At 46.9% G+C, this 6,532-nt stretch overlaps 1 non-coding gene across 1 annotated transcript; it reads right to left on the bottom strand.

Moving 5' to 3' along the window:
• Positions 1 to 3,888: 3,888 nt before the first annotated feature.
• LOC138565542 (U1 spliceosomal RNA) lies at positions 3,889 to 4,050 on the bottom strand. The gene has a single exon (XR_011301386.1). It is a non-coding gene; the product is annotated as a U1 spliceosomal RNA (small nuclear RNA).
• Between the last annotated feature and the right edge of the window lie 2,482 nt (positions 4,051 to 6,532).

Here is a 6,532-nt window from a genome sequence, read left to right as displayed (position 1 = left end):
AGAGGATCTGTACCTCCTTTGCTTAAGGGGTTGTACCTTTATTTTTTAGGAGGTTGTACATTTCTGTTTTGTGCTTTGTCAGAGATCGTACGTTGAGTAGGCTATAGTGTAGTATGTGCGGTTTTGCTTGTTCTTTGTTAGGAGTTATTTCTGGTGTTTCAGTGGGAACAGCGTTCATCTGTCCTTGGGCTCTCTGTTAGGTTGGCCTGTTCTTTGTCAGGTGTGCACGTCTCTCATCTGTCCCTTTATTGAGGACTTCCATAAGGTTGCACAATGGGTTTCTCAATTTTGTTTCGTTGTAATAAGATGTTTGGTTGTCTCGTGGTCTTTTTTTCGATCTCTGGTTATGTAAGAGGTGTCGGAGGTGAGGGATTCCAGTCTAGCTCTCGTTTTTCTAGGTTTCTTTCCGATACAGTTTTCTCCATTGCTGGGTTCTGTGTGTTGTGGTTTGAGAGTATCCTGGGGTCTCCTCTAGTGTTCCTCGGGCCCTTAGTTGTGGGCTGTTTGATTTCTGGTGAGCCTGGCTTGTAGCTGGAGAGATGGCGGGAGATGTCTGATGTCCTTGTTTTAGTCTTAGTCCGGATTTCTAGTTTGTTTAGTGGGTGTTGGTGGTGATTTAGAGGTTTTGTGAATTCCGGTACGTTTGTCTTGTTGTTTGGTGGGGTTGTGGTTTCTTTTGTCGTTTTGTTCTGTTTTCCCTCCTTGTTCATTTGGTCTTCTTGTATTCTGGCATCTTTGTAGTTGTGGATGTTGCGTGATTGTTGTGGGTCGGTGGTCTACTGATGTTCTGTTTGTGCGTCAAGCTGTTCTGGAGGTAGGCGTCCAGGTTGGCAGGGTTTGCTGATGTTGATAGGTCCTGTTGGTTCTAATTACACTGGTTATGCCATGTTGCTGGGCATATAAAAAGCAGCATTGACAGTGTTTGTTGGTTTAACACAGTGGCAAAAGCTGTGGTTATATGATGGGAGAAGCCGGCGATTGTCATGGCCTTAAGTGCTTTTTAGTTACAGGGATGATAGCCCTCCCTTTGGTGAGTTGTTTCTTGGTCGCTGCAGATTTCTGAGGTTAACAGTGATATACTTTGAAACCAGTTGAAGCTGCGGTGGGAAAGGATGGGCTTCCAGGGGCGGAGATCCAAGGGACAAAGTCCAAGGTGCGTAGGTTCATGGTGTCTAAATTCAATGGTCGTGAATATTCAGAAAGTTGTCTAATTCAAGGCTTTAGATGTATGCGTGGCTAAGTTATAGCAGGTATCATTCTGGGTACCTAGATTCAAGGTGGTGGCGTTGTTAGGATTGGTAAGGCCCATGGGAACAGATGTAGTAGGGGTTGGAACAAGTAGACTCTCAGGGTTGAAGCACAGGAGTCTGCACTAAGTAGAACAATTCAGAGAAGTAAAGATTCAAATTTAATGAAAGCTAGGTCCAAAAGGTAGCGAGATCAAGTGACAGTATTTGAGTTGGTCAAGTTCAGATTGTCAGCCTTGAGAAAGGCTTAGTTCCAAAGGCAGAAGTCAGTACTGTCAAGGTTCAGAAGGCCAGAGTTCCAGTAGGCAATGTTTTGGTGCAGTGAGCTCAAGGTGTGGCAATTACTGAGTGTTAAAGTTCAAACCTGCAAAGAGACAGAAGTCAGGGTTCAGGATTAGCAAAAGTCATAAGCAGCAGGGTAGAAGCCAGTGGGTTTAAACTGGTTAAGTTCAGAAGGCGGCAGAGTTCAGGCTGCCAGAAATCAGAGCGGCAGAATTTCAAACTTGAATTTCTTAGGTTCAAATCAGTAACAGTCAACCCATCCTGGAGCTGTACTGGCTTACCCACCAATGCCTCGCCTCTTGGAAATATGATACTAAGTCAATATGACCCTAAATAAGCCAAATTCAAGTAGCTGAAATCAGATGGGCACTGCCACATAAACGGTCCAGTTCAGACGCAGCTGAGCCCAAACCAGTACAGTTTTAAAATGCTGAGTTCAGGGCAGCAGGAAGTCATCCAGTGTCATTCTAGAGTGGCTAAATCCAGGGCCAACAGGGGTCAAATCAATGCAGCTCCAAAATGGCCACATTCAAACGCAGCATAAGCCAAATCAGCATAGAATCAATGTGGCCAAAAGCAGAACGGGTGCTCCAGCACAGCTCTAGTGTGGCTCAATTCCAAATCCGCCTTGATTTCAGTTCAGTAAATGATAGGTCAATAGCATGCCTGCATGACTGTACATTTAGGCTGAGCATTGTGCTCTCCTCTTGGATGTAGGCTAAAGACAGCGTTAAATGTCATTAAATATGAGTGCATGCGGGGTGGGAGAGGCGCTACAAGAATGACCTTCATTTTCATAAATCTATTGTCTTCCTTCTCTGATGTTCATATATACAGGACTTCTGAAGACCTTAGAGAACCCTCCAGCATACATGCACAATAATATTGGAAAGCTGTCAAGAAGGCGGGTTGGTGAATCACCAAAGGGCAGTGCCCTACCTGCTAAAGGCCTAGCTTATGTCAATCCTACATCAGATGGTGAGTGCCAGGAACATCTGCATATCTCAGCTTATGTGTAGGAACCTCACCCTGCATCATCACAATACGTACAGGAATGGGTGTAACCAGTTCATGCAGCCCATGCTCCTCCCTTCTGCTGGATGCAGAGGCAGAGGAAGCCTTCCCTTCCCCTGGCTGTTGCTGGACCTACCAGGCCATCTAGCTTTGAACCCCAGTGTGATCCCTAGATGGGCTTAGTAGAACGCCAGAGGAAATTAATGGATGCAGGAGAATTGCAAGTTAAAGAACAAATGCTAACTGGCATTTTATTGATATGACATAATAAGTTCATCTTTCGCCATTTCTTCCATGGCATCTATCGTGCTCTATGTGATCCTTACATCTCTCACATGCAGCCATCACCTTCATTATACTGTTGTCTTCACTGCAATAGCCCAACCCCCCATAATGATTTCTATCATTCTGTGTGTACTGTCATCTTTTGCCTCAACGGGTGTTTAAGTGGTTAAGCATCTGTTGGCCGCCTATGCTCTAATGCAGGCTTGTCCAACCTTTTTGAATGTGGGGCCGAAGCATTAACTTATTGACACCCAGGTTTGACGGCGAGCCAAAAGTAAACAACCTCACCCAAAGCACTATATTAAAAAGCAATATTGTGTGACCTTTGACACAATAGCATCACAGGCAGTGATAGCCATGCAGTCCCAAAGATAGCTTTTGGTGTCATGGGCGGTGATCAAAGGTTAGTTGTTTGTGATTTCTTTCAGTGTCTATGTGTTAATATTTTTCTGAAATAGTGGGGCGACTGAGCGTAGCGAGGGAGCTACAAGGTGCTAGAGAGGGTTTGGGGGGGTCCCCCCCCAAGAATTTTTTTTCAAACATGGGGGTGAAGTTGAAATGGTGCATTTTACAGCAGAAAAGGTGACCAAAAAGCCATAAGTTTACAATCAGTTCTAAAGGGGAACATGAAAATTCCATGTCACCAACAGCAGAAAAGAACATTTTACATCACAACACATTTTAATGATCGATGTGTCCACAGTGTAAGACAGCACTGTCCCTGATGTAACACATTGTCATGCTGGTTGTACCCAAAATATGCCCCTGTAGCAACATGTCTATGCTGGCTGTTCCCAATTTAGGCCAGCATTGTCCTGTACAAAGCATGATTGATGCTGCCTGAGCATGTGCAGTGTGCCCAATACATAGGGCAGCTTATCTCTGTAATACACATTACTTCTGTGGTGATGAAAGAAGCATAATTCAATTCAACAGATAAAATGTGGAAAAGCGATCACCCAAAGGTGAACCTAATTGAAGAAACGTAATGTGAGCACAATCTTAAAGTATGCAACCTAGCGGGCCTAGTGCACTTTACCTTTTCTTTCACCAATAAATCAGGGGGAGAGCGCACACGCAGTCCCCCACTACCAGAAATTATGCAATTGTGTATCCCGCATTTGGGAACATAGCAGGGGTCAGCAAATCCGATGTGCAATGGGTAAGCTTCACCCTGGGAGATCTGCCCTTGAAATCAGATTCTCCCCTGCCAGCTAAGTATGAGTTGCATGCAAGAAGGCAGGGGTTGGGTCAGTTCTGGGAAGCCCCGCTAAGCGAGGGTGAGAAGGCAGGCCCTAACCCAGCCCCAACCCCCCACACTCCCCGGAAGCTCTGAGCATCTGCAGAGCTGCCTGTCCCGCGTGTAGGGGGTAGCTCCAGCAGGCAGAGCCCAGCAGAAGAGCAGATTGTAGCGCAGTTCCTTTTTCCCATCAGGCCCTGCTCGGCCCAAGATTTGTATAAATAGCAGGATGGCTCGAGCAGGCCTGTTGCAGTCTGCCCGCTGGCCCGTCGGCCCCAGACGGGCCCATGGCCCTCCTGAGCAGGGCTGCTCAGCGCTGGCCCCATTGACACCATCATAATCATCCTGGACCTCGACGCTCCACCACCCCTGAATCTCAGAGTTCTGCTCAATGATAATGCTGAAGCTTTGACATCTTTTTCTGTAACCATATGCCGTGTTGTGTCAGCCGAGCCTGCACAGCGCCAAAGGAAAATATTCCCTTGTCCGGGCCAAGAGGTCACTGAGTCTTCCAGTGCCATCCACTTGGCACGGCCTACTATTCCCAGCTTTTTCTACCCGCAAATCAGCACCACTGCCAAACAGAACTGCATCATTGGGGCCCATCGCTGCTGCTCTCCGACTTGACGCCAGCCCAGCGCAAAGGCACCCATGCTTCTGGTCTGATGCTGAAAAGCCTGGCTCTGCTGAGATCTGAAAGACAAGAACTAAGGTATTTTGGGAACATAGTACTATTGTTTTTTGTGTTGCAACTGTATCAGCTCACACCTCTCCTGAAGGGTATAGGCTGCCCTCAGACTGCACTACCAAAAGAGTGAAAATAAGTTATACCTGTTGGGCTTGCCTGTTTCACTTTTATGATTGGGATCACTGCTGCATGGGTATTAAGCGCGTTATAAATAACCTATCATATCAGATCCTATCATAGATCACAGATCAAGATTATAAGCAACTTCCAGAAACCTTGGCAGGTGGTCCACTGAGGCCCATTTGCAGGTTGCAGTGTGTTATTGGGGCACTACTAGGGTAACATATTGTGCTGTACATGTGGTATTCGCCATGCTTTGATACTCCACTGGCCACATCTATAATGTCCAATGTACTTGGTATAATGCATGGACATTTTCATCAATCCGCACTGTGCTTAGAGGTAAACGTAACTGAGCTCCCGCTGTTCTTCTTTGTCTCGAGACGAGGAAAAAAAGCACTGTAAAGCTTAAATTTCTCAGCTGATAAAGGTTAATCTTCGGTGACATTCGCAATTCAAAAGAACGATTTTTGGGGCAGACAGGCTGTGTCGCCGCAACCCCTGCTAAACATATGTCCAGAGATGACAAACCTTGAAAGTAACTCCGCACAATGGCCCTCTGAGCAGCGGCCCACGGCTAATCAGGGGTTCAGGAATCCACTGTGCTGCCCACGCCGAGAGGAACTCCTGCACAGCACCTGTCCACATAATCCTCCGCCCGGGCCAGCACTCTCTTCTCCTCACCTCACCACCTCCTCCCTTCATCTCGGCTCGCCTTTTGCCCCTCGGAGCACCATGCAAGAGAGGAACGGGCATGTCTGGGCCGGAGCCCGTTCCTCTCTTGCATGGTGGGTCCTACTTGACTGAAATGGGATATTTAAATGCAAAGTAATTGCTACTATATTAATCCCATTGTTCATAGTTTGTGGGAGTACTGGGCAATTGTATGGACGCGTGCTCACTGAAAATATATGGTATTCCCGAGGTAACCCTCACTATGCCGTGATACAAATTAGTCTCTCCTTCCTCCATCATCAAGTCCCTAGATCTTCTTGACAAATTTATTTATTTCTGAAATGTTTGTCGGATATCTACTTTGACCCCATTGGGTCACCAGAGGAATTTACAGTTTTGGGCACAGGCACATTTTAAAAAAAAAACACACTTTTTTTTTTTTAACTAAAGAGTTGTCCAACATACGGCCTCGCGGGCCACATAAAATGGCTTGGCAGGCCGCATTGTGGCCCGCGGGCCGTATGTTGGACAACCTTGCTCTAATGTGATTGTCCCCCCACCTCAGTTGGTTGCCTGTGTTCTATTGTGATTGCCCCCCCGTTGGTTGCCTGTGTTCTATTGTGATTGGCCCCCTGTTGGTTGCCTGTGTTCTATTGTGATTGTCCCCCCTCCGTTGGTTGCCTGTGTTCCATTGTGATTGTCCCCCCTCCGTTGGTTGCCTGTGTTTTTAGTGTGAATGCCCCCCCTCAATCGGTTGCTTGTGTTTTAGTGTGAATGCCCCTCTTCGTTGGTTGCCTGTGTTTTAGTGTGAATGCCCCCCTCCATCGGTTGCCTGTGTCCTATTGTGATTGTTCTCCCCTCCGCTGGTTGCCTGTGTCCTATTGTGATTGTCCCCCCCACCCCCTCCTTTGGTTTCCTGTGTTTTTAGTGTGAATGCCCCCCTCTGTTGGTTGCCTGTGTTTTTGTCTGAATGCCCCCCCC

This window comes from Ambystoma mexicanum, chromosome 1q, assembly GCF_040938575.1.
Source record: "Ambystoma mexicanum isolate Mex_15411 chromosome 1q, UKY_AmexF1_1, whole genome shotgun sequence".
Classification (NCBI taxonomy): Eukaryota; Metazoa; Chordata; class Amphibia; order Caudata; family Ambystomatidae; genus Ambystoma; species Ambystoma mexicanum.
This window is presented reverse-complemented; position numbering and strand designations above follow the sequence as displayed.